This window comes from Orcinus orca, chromosome 7 (assembly GCF_937001465.1).
Source record: "Orcinus orca chromosome 7, mOrcOrc1.1, whole genome shotgun sequence".
Taxonomy (NCBI): Eukaryota; Metazoa; Chordata; class Mammalia; order Artiodactyla; family Delphinidae; genus Orcinus; species Orcinus orca.
The window spans coordinates 98,855,034-98,867,067 of record NC_064565.1 but is presented as its reverse complement, the minus strand read 5'-3'; positions in this window follow the sequence as shown (position 1 = coordinate 98,867,067).

Sequence of the window (12,034 nt, the reverse complement as noted above, 5' to 3'; positions counted from 1 at the left end):
TCAGGTTTACAGTCAATTTCTCAAGCATCCAAAGCCACGTCAAATCATTGTCGAAATTTTGTCCCTGGGCATATCTTTTCTTAAATCACTGCTTTTGTTCAAGTTGTTTTTCCTTCCTGGAGTGTTCTTCCCTCTTAGCTTTACTTTTTGGACTCCATTTTCTGAGCCCGAGTTCCTTCTTCTGTAAAATGATGGGGTTGGACCAGATAACTTCCAATGTCTCTCCCACCCTATAATTATTGACCACTCGCTTCTAAGGAAAAAGATCTACTTAGGAATAAAGTCTAATAAGCAGAGGACTCGACTAGACATAGACTGAGCTGAAACTTAAGTACAGCAAGATCAAGTTATTGAGGGAATTTTGATAAAATTAAGTTTCCCCCCTTTTGTGTATTTCGCTATTCCTGATTTCTTGGAAACATGATCCCAAAAGAAAGCTGTTCTAAATATTCTCTCAGTTCTACTTAGCAATAGATTAGATGATTTCTTGGAGCGAGTTGTGCCTTAGGAAGAAGGGGTAGTTAGAGACTGAGAATAGATCTTATAACTGGTTGTAGGAATTTGACTAAAGAGTGTGAGACTATGACACATAAAAAGGAAGAATGACTACAGTGGTTTGGCTTTCCATGTACCATCTGAGCACTGTTCTCCTTATTTAAAATGACTTGGGGGAAACATTTTTGTTTCATGCGTTTCCATTATTAAATATTACCTAAAATTATTCGAAGAATAAAAACTCCTAGCAGCCAGTGAATTTAACAAAAGAGCAATTTTGTTTCTTTCTTTAATAAATGTTCTTATTCTGATTATAAAAGTTACACACATTTTAATTGTGGTAGTTTATCATAATTAGAGCAAATTCCCTTTATAATTACTCTTTTCCAAAATGTCCTTAGTGATTAAACCAAATGCCTTTTTGGCATGTACCTCTGCCCTTCTTTGTGAGCACTACCTCTCCTTACCCACCCACCAGGGTGAGCCCCAATGACAGGCATGTTTATGCGCTGTAAGCCTGTCTGATGCTAAACACAGTTGATTGGACCAGGAGGTAGAGATTCTCTCCACCAGGATTCTGTAATTGGTACTAAAATTAAATAATCAATCTGGATGGTTAATATGGCAGTATTAAATCTGTGTTAGAACTCTTTTTGTTGATAGTGACAGAAATAAAAATCTAAATGTGCTTAAACAAAATATAAATAATATATTGGGCTCATTAACTTAGAAGTCCAGAGAGATGATGTTACTGCACGGCTGTTTATAGGTGCTCAAATGACATCTTCAGGGCTGAGTTTAAGCATTTCTGAGTTCATTTTCTTTGGGTTGTTCTCATTCCCAGGCAGCCTCTTCCCCTATAGAGGAAGTAATCCACCAGTAGCTTCACACCTATGTTCTACCACTTTAGTAATCCCAAAAGGAAGCACAATTATTAGTTAATTCTATAAAAATTCTTAGGAAAGATTTTCATTGGCCTAGTTTGGATTGTGAGTCCATGAACCAATAGCAAAGGCTAGAATATGTCCATGCTCTCATTACCCAGACCCAAGTCAAAATCCTACCCTTGAAGTCAGCCATGCCTGAAGACCATGGGCTGAAAGTGGAGAAGGAATGGTTCTTTAGAGGAAAATCGAGGTGCTTTATTTCATTACAAGGTCATATTAGAAAAAAAAGGTGATCATTGATTGGTTAATTGGCTGATGCTAAATTGATCTGTGGATTGACCATCTAGGACCAGTCTTGGATTAGTCAGCTCTTGGATAGGAAATATATAAATGGAAAGTTGTTTGCAGAATGGACTGACTGGGTGGCTATACACCCAGGCTTTCTTGGTCTCAATGACTGTGATGTTTTCCCTTTCTTTTGACTGAAGGTTGAGCCTTAATCATTTGTTGTTGGTCATCTTATCTTGGACTGTTTTGGAAAAGAATGACTAAGGCACTTGGGTCAATCCAATGATGGTGAAAAAGCATACACAGGGTTCCTTCCTAGTCAAGCTGAATATTCAAGCTCAGTTTACCAAGTTCCCCGGGGTGAGCCTCATGTATCAGGAACAATCCTGCTTCTCCAGTGTAGCATGGTGGCCTAGTGGTCCAGTGCACCTTGTTGGTTTGTTTGCTTGTTGCTGTGGTCTGAATGTTTATGTTCCCCCAAAATTCATATGTTGACATACCAATGCCAAATGTGATGGTATGGGGCCTTTGAGAGGTGATTAGGTCATTAATGCCCTTATAAATGAAACCTGAGGGAGCTCCCTAGCCCCTTCTACCATGTAAGGACACAACAAGGAGATAGCAGTCTGCATTCCAGAAGGGGGCCTTCAACAGAATCCAACCACGCTGCCACCTGATCTTGACTTGCAGCCTCCAGAACTGTGAGAAATAAATTCGTTTGTTTATAAGTCATCCAGGCTGTGGTATTTTGTTATAACAGCCTGAATGGACTAGACACTTGTTTACATATCTTTGAAGAAAATGAAATTTACACAGACGTGGTATTTGCCAACAGGCAGAATATATGGATTGTCTCTAGTCCCAGTCACTGTCCAAAGAAGCAGATATAATCAGTTTCTCATTTCTACAAAATAAAAACTTTTTATTGGCAAATTTGAAATAATTTAGAATGAATAGACTTCCCCTCTTTAACAATTATAAAAATTCAATTTAATTCATTCAAAGTGAAGCTTCATCTATGAATCTTTTGATCACTTGGCCTAGCTCAATTTCCTTCCGCTTCCTTTTTCTTCCATCTTCCTTTCCTCCGATAATAATAATAATAATAATAATAATAATAATAATAATAATGTGTTACTCATTGAGCAATTACTTTGCACCAGGCACTGTGCTAAATGTTTTTCATGGATTATCTCATTTAATCCACTCAATAAGGTAGGCTATTGAAGACAATGCTTGTTTTGCAGAAGCACAGAGAGGCTAAGAAACTTTGTCCAATGTCATAAAATTCATGATTAAGCATGGCATTGAACCTAAACAGTTTGATTCTCAAGACCACAACTTTGGCCATGGCACTGCACAACTTTTCACAGCATTTTTCGTCTATACCACTTATCCACAGCACAGTGCCTGGCACGTAGTAAGCACAAAGATAAACACTGTGTAAGTGTAAGGCATACAGTGTAATGACTTGATACATGTATATATTGCAAAATAAGATTGATTTTATCATAACATTTCCCAACTATTTTTAATACTAATTCATAAAATAATGGGTATTATTTAATAATTTAAAATAAAACTAAGATTAAAATTGAAGTGTATTAGAACATTAACTACATTTAATGCATAGAAAAATCCTTTAAGGTTTTGCAAATACACCCCATCCTTTCATGGGCATCTTGTACCTAAAATTATTTGAAATGTCCCAGGTCATGGATAACACAATTCGGCAATTGAGGATTTTCCAACCAAGACATTTGGGGTCATGTTTAATATACGTGGTAGACAGAATTCTAAAATGCCCCCACCCCCCATATTTCCCACTCTAATATGATGAGCTATCAAGACCTGATTAGTTATGTTTAGATGGCAAAAGGGATTTTGCAGATGTAATTAAGGTTATTGATCAATTGACTTTGAGTTAATCAAAAAGAAGATATCTGGGCAGGTCTAATTGATCACACGAGTCCTTAAAAGAGAGAGTTTTCTCAGGCTGGTGGCAGAAGAAGTCAGAAAGATTTGAAGCACAAGGATCCAACACACCATTGCTGGCTTGAAGATGAAGGAGGTAACATCCAAGGACTCGGGAGCATCTTCTAGTTTTTGAGAACAACCCCTGGTAACAACCACAAGGAAGTGAATTCTTTCAACAATCTGCCTGGACTTGGAAGCAGATTCTCCTCCAGAACGTTCAGAAAAGATCCCCACCCCATGGTGATTTGGGGCTTGTGAGATCCTAATCAGAGAGTCCAGTTGAGCCCACCCAGACTTCTGATCTACTGAACTGTGAGATAATAAATAAGTGTATTTTTTTTTTTTTTTTTTTTGCTGTACACGGGCCTCTCACTGTTGTGGCCTCTCCCGTTGCGGAGCACAGGCTCTGGACGCACAGGCTCAGCGGCCATGGCTCACGGGCCCAGCCGCTCTGCGGCATGTGGGATCTTCCCGGACCGGGGCACGAACCCGTGTCCCCTGCATCGGCAGGCGGACTCTCAACCACTGCGCCGCCAGGGAAGCCCAATAAGTGTAATTTTAAGCTGCTAAATCTGTGGCAGTTTGTGACACAGAAATAGAAAACGAATGCAGATTTTTATTGATTGACCCATATGAAATTGCCAATATTCACTGATTTTGCTCTACAATGATTTCATTTTGTTCAGCCTAATATTATTTGGATGTGTTCCATTTAATATTATTTGGTTGATAGGTTCTTACAGCCTTGACATCTTAGGAAGACAGCAAAAACCAATGTTCACAAACTTTACTCACTCCCTTGTTCTTTACTCCCCCAAATGCACACACCAAAAAATGTATTAATATATATGTTGATCATTTTATGAGTCCTATACCAGAGAAAATGTCTCCAACCTTTAATCAAGTTGTTTCTAACTGCTTCTGTTACCAATTATGAGCCATATTATACCTAGTGTCTGTTCTCAGATGTGATCTAAAGTGTTTGAGGTCAGAAAGTTTGTCTTTATTTCCTATACAATTTTTGGTACATACTCTCTTAACAAATAAGCAATACAATGTTCAGGTTTACAATGATGGCTCTTTGATGTGTAAAGTTTGTCTGATCCAGTTATGCAGAGTGATATGCAGGGTTTTGTTTTGGCATGACCACTGGGGAGAAAAGATGTTTTACAGTTTACACCATAGATTGAGACTTTTAACGTTTTTTTTCTTCAAAGTAAAAGGGTCGAGGAGTGTAGAAGTTCCCACCCACGCACTGAAACAGAATGCTGAGGGGAGAGCTGATGACTGAGCTGAGAATTCAGCGAGCCATCCTTTCAAAACAGCTCCTGAAAGCATTTGAGAACACAAATGGGCAGAGGAATCTTCAGCGGCATAAAGAATCCAGCAATCATGTTTTCATTACAAAACAAGTATTTTCCTTTACCACTTATATATGTAGCCCAAAAGACACAAAAGTGAACTCAGTGCAAGTAGGTGCAATGTTTTGATTCCACCCAGAGGGTGTTGAGACAGAGTAAAGACCGAACAGCTCCTCCTGGCTGTCATTGAGTGTGGCGTTTATTATCGAATCAGGAAATATGTTTCTAGTGAAGCCCAGCTCTAAGATGGAATGAAGAACTTAATGGTCATGCATCCTGACCATTGTGTAACTCAATGTTGCTTCATCCATCCAGATAAAAAGAAGCTGTGATTAATTTATAAACTATGGCCAATTCACTAGAATCCATGCTTCTAAACCCTCAAATTCTTAGGACCATGCTTCCAAATCAATACTGTCCATTCTATGGGCAGCTTTTTTTTTTTCTTACTGAGTTTCCTCTTATAAATTTTAGAATGAGCCAAGTAATTTTACCAAGATCACTTACAATATTGCTTCAGGAATAATATTTTCAGAACAAGCAAAGGAACACTAATAGAATAAGACCCTTCATACACACAAGGATCCTTTTAAAATATCTTTAGAAAATAGATATGGTTCTCAACACCTTAATTTGTAAAGAAATTATTTCACATGGTCCCCTTCTTCCTTATTTTAAATGTTTCTGATTCTTTTCTATTATTATAAGCAGAGATATGCTGAGTAGTTTTAGTGTATTTTATTAACTAATATAAAAGAAAAAGAAATTTTGAAAGGGCTTAGCTCTTATAGAATATAACTGAAAGAGAACTTGGAAATCAAGTTCAATAAAACCCAGTACAATACAACCATGAATGAGTCTCCTACAAGTACCATAATCAAGTGACTGCACAGTCTTTGTTTTATTACTGCAGCCCATTTCAGTCTTGGATAGCTTTTACTATTAGAAAGTTTGTCTTTGTGTTGAAATAAAATCTGCCTCCCTATAATTTCCGTTTATTGCCGTAAAAGTCAAACTGTACTTAAGATTGTAGTTATTCTGTTCTTATCTTACTAGTTATTATTTAATTATACGTCTTTATCTGGTCACCGTGAAAATTCTGCTAACATACTCATTGAATCAAACTACATTCTACACTGTACATCAGTATATATTTCCACTGAAGCAATTTCCACAAGTAAGATTTTAAGTTCCAAGTGGCATGGTCCTAAACTTTGCCTCAGAAGGCATTTCATTACTGAAATTCATTCAAATCCATTTCTGAAGTGTCTTGTAAAACACTCACATGAACTCATATTATGACAATGAATTAAAGCTCCTTTGAGGTCATGTTTTTTTTAATTCCTCCAAATAGAAATGTTAAAGCTCAAATGTCAAAGTAAGCAATAGTAATACTAACACAGTTAATATCAAAGATAAATGTTAAACACATGCATACATTTCTTTGCAAAGAACATCTGCAAATGTATAACCAAGAGTGGTTTCATTATAGAAAAATCTGCTTGAAAAGTTGTATCAAATTATTTTACATGCCATATCTTGGCATTTTCTAAGATCTAAAAAATTTCACAAAGGTTTATTTCTAGAGAATATAGCTAGTAATGATTATGACTTTAGATTAAGAAAGGGGGGGGGGCTTCCCTGGTGGCACAGTGGTTGAGAATCTGCCTGCTAATGCAGGGGACATGGGTTCGAGCCCTGGTCTGGGAGGATCCCGCATGCCGTGGAGCGACTGGGCCCGTGAGCCACAACTACTGAGCCTGCGCATCTGGAGCCTGTGCTCCGCAACAAGAGAGGCCGTGATAGTGAGAGGCCCGCGCACCGAGATGAAGAGTGGCCCCCGCTTGCCACAACTAGAGAAAGCCCTCACACAGAAACGAAGACCCAACACAGCCAAAAATAAATAAATAAACAAATGTGGGGTTTTAAAAAAAAAAGAGAAAAGGGACATCTTTACTCTGTACCTAATGATTTTCCACAAGCACAGTCCTGGTAGCTCTCTTTGACAGTTTTCTCATTTTGTCTCTCCTCTGGAGAAATGAAGTGACTTACTGAATTTGTAAATTTGGTAAGAAGAACCAGACAAGGTTGTGTTCCATTTTTCTCCCCTAAGCATGGAGCCTGGCCATTGAAATCTTTATTGCTTCTCTGCTCTTCCATGCAGTTGACCTTGCTGGGGCTATCACATGCCCTGTGTGGGTCACTCCAGTCCAACGGGACCTATAACAGGAAAATGAGACTCCCTAATTCTGGGCACAGTTAGCAGACTTACCTGACTCTCATACTGAATCACTTCCTTCATCTTTGCCCCCATCACTCATCTGTTTAGAACTCAGGCAGGGAAGAGATGGCTATTTTATGAGCTGTACTTCCCACCTCCAGGGATTCCAAATGTGGGACATAATGGAGTAGAGTAACAAAGATCCTTGGATTACTTAAACAGAGAGGAGAAACAGTATTTTTATTCTTGCAAGATGTAAAACTTCAGCTCTTTGTCTTTTCTTTTACTTAGAAACAAAAGCAAGTTGAGGATGTATAGTATTCCATGCCAAAATGTATGTTCTAATATTCTGACATATGCAAAATGCGTGCATGAATACCTAGCAGGTGTAATTTTGTCATTATTATTTTATATTCAGATATCTTTAAGTGACATTTAAAAATTGTAAATTGGCAAGAGCTATTTTATAATCATAAAAGTTTTCACCCAAGGAGTAATCTAATTCAACATTTCTGTTTTACAAATAAGAAAACTGAGGCACAAAGAGATAGCAAGGTCACACAAATATATGACCAGAGTGTAATCACATAAAGATGCTAATTGATAAATATCATGAAACCAAAAGTCATAAATGCCACTCTGTAGACCACGTATGCGTGTTTGCAATATGCTAATGACGTAGGCAGCTAGAATTTTATCCCGTTTTTATAAAGGAGGATGATTAAGTTATAAAAATAAATACTTCTCCTGCAATCATAAGGCAAATCAAGAATAAAAGTAATAAATAACCTAATTTGTATCGGTGCTTCCTATACCAGATTATACATATTTAGCATCTGACAGTAATTATACTCTGAGATGTTAGAAAATGTTGGGTTACTTTTCAATACAAAATCATATTTTTCTGAGAATAGCAAGGAAAGTTGACTAGACTGTAGTACTACACATTCTTAATCATATTCCTGTGTAGCTAAAAATGAAAATAGTTAAAGCAAGTGTCTATAAATTACGTATAATAATTGCCCTTCTTAGAGCTCTTTTGTGTTGTAATGTTAATGACAGCTTGTAACGATTTTTGCACAGTGCAGTAAGCTCTCCCATCTCACTTTCCACTGCATCCTCATTTTTGTCGTGAACGCGAAATAGTGTCCACATTTCCTCTCATATTGTTTTATGCACTAAGTGGTCATTTGACCCTTAATGTCTTCTTTCATATCAGCAACTCTGACAGGAGAGCTTTCTTTGAAGTTTGCTGCTTAGGCAAAAGTCCAATATTGAACCAATAGAAAGCATAAAAACGAATCATGAAAATGGACAAGTCATTTGGCAGAATGGCCAAAAAGAATACAGCTTTACAAATCAAAACAAATTGAGGGTCTAAAATCCCTGGTTGAACAAACCCTTCTATGTGACCATGAGAACTGACTTACCCCAGGAATTGTCACCTCTGGCTTGTGGGTACTTCATCATCTAACCTCCCAACAGGTATTGTTTGAGCATCTGTCATGTGTTCCATGCAGTGTTCCATGCTTGGAAGGTGAATACAAAAGAAATGTAAGGATGATCCCTGCCCTTAGGGGGCTTATACTTTAGTTCCGGAAAGATAAAACCAAACAGCTGAAACAAGCAGACTACAATTTCAATGGAAATTGAAACCCCTATACCAGGGGTCAGCAGACCTTTCCCTAAAGGGACAAACAGTAAATATTTTCAGTTTTGTGATCCATATCGTCTCTGTCAGTACATAACTCTGCCAAAAGTGGAAGCAGCCATAGACAATATGGAAAAATATGGGTATGGAGGTATTACAAAATAATTTATAAACACTGAAAGTTGAATTTCATATAATTTTCTATCATAAAATATTATACTTTTGACTTGTTTCAACAATTAAAAAAAAAATCTAAAAACAGTTCTTTCTCACAGCTTACCCCAAAACAAAACGTAGGCTAGATTTGGCTCCTAAGTTTGCTGATCTCTGGGTTAGGGTTATCTTAAAACATAGAGGAATTTAGAATTGATGCATTGAAAGGCATGCACATTTTGTTTCTAGTGTCCATTTAATTTTACTTAATGTAATATATCTGAGGTATAATTTTGTACATTTTTCATAGATGTACATTAGATCATTAACACATTCTGGAAATAACTGCTAGTCCTCCTTTCTGATTTCTGATCTAGAAATCGAGCTCTAGGCTCACGTGCTTCAGTAGTTGTGGCATGTGGGCTCAGTAGTTGTGGTGCGCAGGCTTAGCTGCTACACAGCATGTGGGATCTTCCCAGACCAGGGATGAAACCCGTGTCCCCTGCATTGGCAGGCGGATTCTTAACAACTGCTCCACCAGGGAAGCCCCTCTACCATAATTTTTAATAACATCAATATTCAGAATTTCTTCCTGTAATCTTCTCTTTTTTTTTTTTTATTTCTGAGAGTTATTTCTTGCTCTCTGAATACCCACACACATATAGATGACTACTCTTGTTGTATCCTTGCGGTATCTTCTTTCTCTCTATAGTCACTGATTTGTCAGATTTAATTTGCTTTAGTTTTTCGTTTTCTGCTATTCTTTGTATTGCCCTTATTCAAATCTTTCTGTTTTGTTTTCTATAAGTCCATTTTGATCTTTCTTCAAGACAGAGGCTTTCCTCAACCGCTTGATGATTGTGGGCTGTCCATTCATATCTGAGGTTGAGGCACCGATCTCAAGGTCTGATTGGGAATTCTGTGCAAATGGTGAAGCTTATTGACTGAGTGGCATCAGTGTAGGTGCTTGGGTTTGGGATCCAGCTATTTCATTACACTACAGATCATTCTCTCCAAAGAGACTAAATCCAGAAGGAAGTTCTCCAATCTGCCACATGGAGATTAAACATGTAGACTTTCACTCAATCCTCCTGTTTTCAGCTTCACCTCTACACCTTCCTACAATATGTTTAGGATTTGTCTGGTTCCATCTATCCAGACAGTAAAATTCCTGGCTCTTACCTGGACAAAGTGAGGGAGGGGTGGACCAGTCCTTGGCTGGGTAGAACAGGGGAGGGATTAAAGATGGTGTCTGGTTGCTTCTTATATAGAGACTTTCAAACACTTCTCAGCCCCACTTTTCTTTCCCACCGTCAGAGGTACCCGGTACCTCCCACTGTTGTGCTTTTTAAGGTTTCTAGAATGTGAATCAACTTGCTTCTTATTGGCTTCTTCTGTGACCTCAGTCATTACTTCTCTGTCTGCTTTCCTCCTTCCAGAGTTTTGTTGATATTTCTTATCTTCTGTCTTCTTTCTTATTCTCTTCATTCTTGTGGTTTTTTACTGTTGTTTTCTCTGAACTCTCATATCAGTGTGGTTTCAGGAGAGTGTAGAGGAAATACATGTGCTTTGTTTTCTTTGTTTTAGTAATGTGCATTTTGAGTGTTACCAAAATGCCCTTTGAAAACAATGCATCAATTTACATTTCTAAAATCTGTGCACATGTATACCTTTTTGCAATGAACACACTTGCCGATAGTATGTAAATCAGATTGTTTCATCTCTGCCAATTTGCTATTAAATTTTACATTCTTTAAGAGTGACACCTCCATAGACGCAAGAGGGAAGAAATATGGGAACATATGTATGTGTATAACTGATTCACTTTGTTATAAAGCAGAAACTAACACACCATTGTAAAGCAATTATACTCCAATAAAGATGGAAAAAAAAAAAAAAGACTGAGACCTCTGTCTTACCTGTCTTTGTTTCCTACGTGCAATGTTTGGCGCAGAAACGTTTGCAGGAAAGAGCATGGACTGAAGAGTCAACCATCACAGCCCTTCATCTGACTAGGAGTGTGCCTTTGGTCATGTTATGTTATGGCTCTAGGGCTCCATATATTAATCTGAACTCATTGCTACACTCTTCTTAGCACTAATACTCTAGCTGCATGCATTAGTGTGCTAGGGCTGCAGTAACAAAGCCCAACTAACTGGGTGGCTTAAACAACAGATATGTATCATCTCACAGTTCTGGAGGATAGAAGTCTGAGACAAAGGTGTCAGCAGGGTTGGTTCCTTCTGATGGCTGTGAGAGAAGCATCTGTTCCATGCCCCTCCTCTAGCTTCTGGTAGGTTGATGGCAATCGTTGGCATTCCTTGGATTGTACATACATCACCCTGATCGCTGCCTTTATTTCCACACAGCATTCTCCTGTGCATGTCTGTCTGAATTTTCCCCCTTTTACAAAGACACCAGTCATAATGGATTACGGCCCACCTTAATGATCATGTTTTAACTTGGTTGCCTCTGTAAAGGTTCTATCTTCAAGTAAGGGCACATTCTGAGGAACTTGGGGTTAGGACTTCAACATATGAATTTGGTGGGGGGGACACAATTCTACCTATAACAGAGCTCTTAACAGATGCTCAAAATATCTGATGGATAACCTGAATTTATTATTTCTAAATAAATGGAGAATATCAGGAGAGTTTAGCATAGAAGCTGAATTCTGTGTGTGTATATGGAGGGCAAGGAAAAGAAATAAAAATGGAAGCAGACTTACAAATAGCAGGGCAAAACCAATAAACAAAACCCATGCAGTCACCAGGAACAGAGTAGTTCAACAACTGGGCATCTAAGGAAGACAGTGACAGGTCCTGTATATTGGTTAATGTGACAGATAGGCCTGCTGTCACAAAGATGATCAACAGCTCAGGGGCTTAAAGAATAAAGGAGTGCATTTCTTTCTTTTTTTAAATTAATTGATTAATTTATTTATTTTTGGCTGTGTTGGGTCTTCATTACTCTGTGCGGGCTTTCTCGTTGCTGTGCGCAA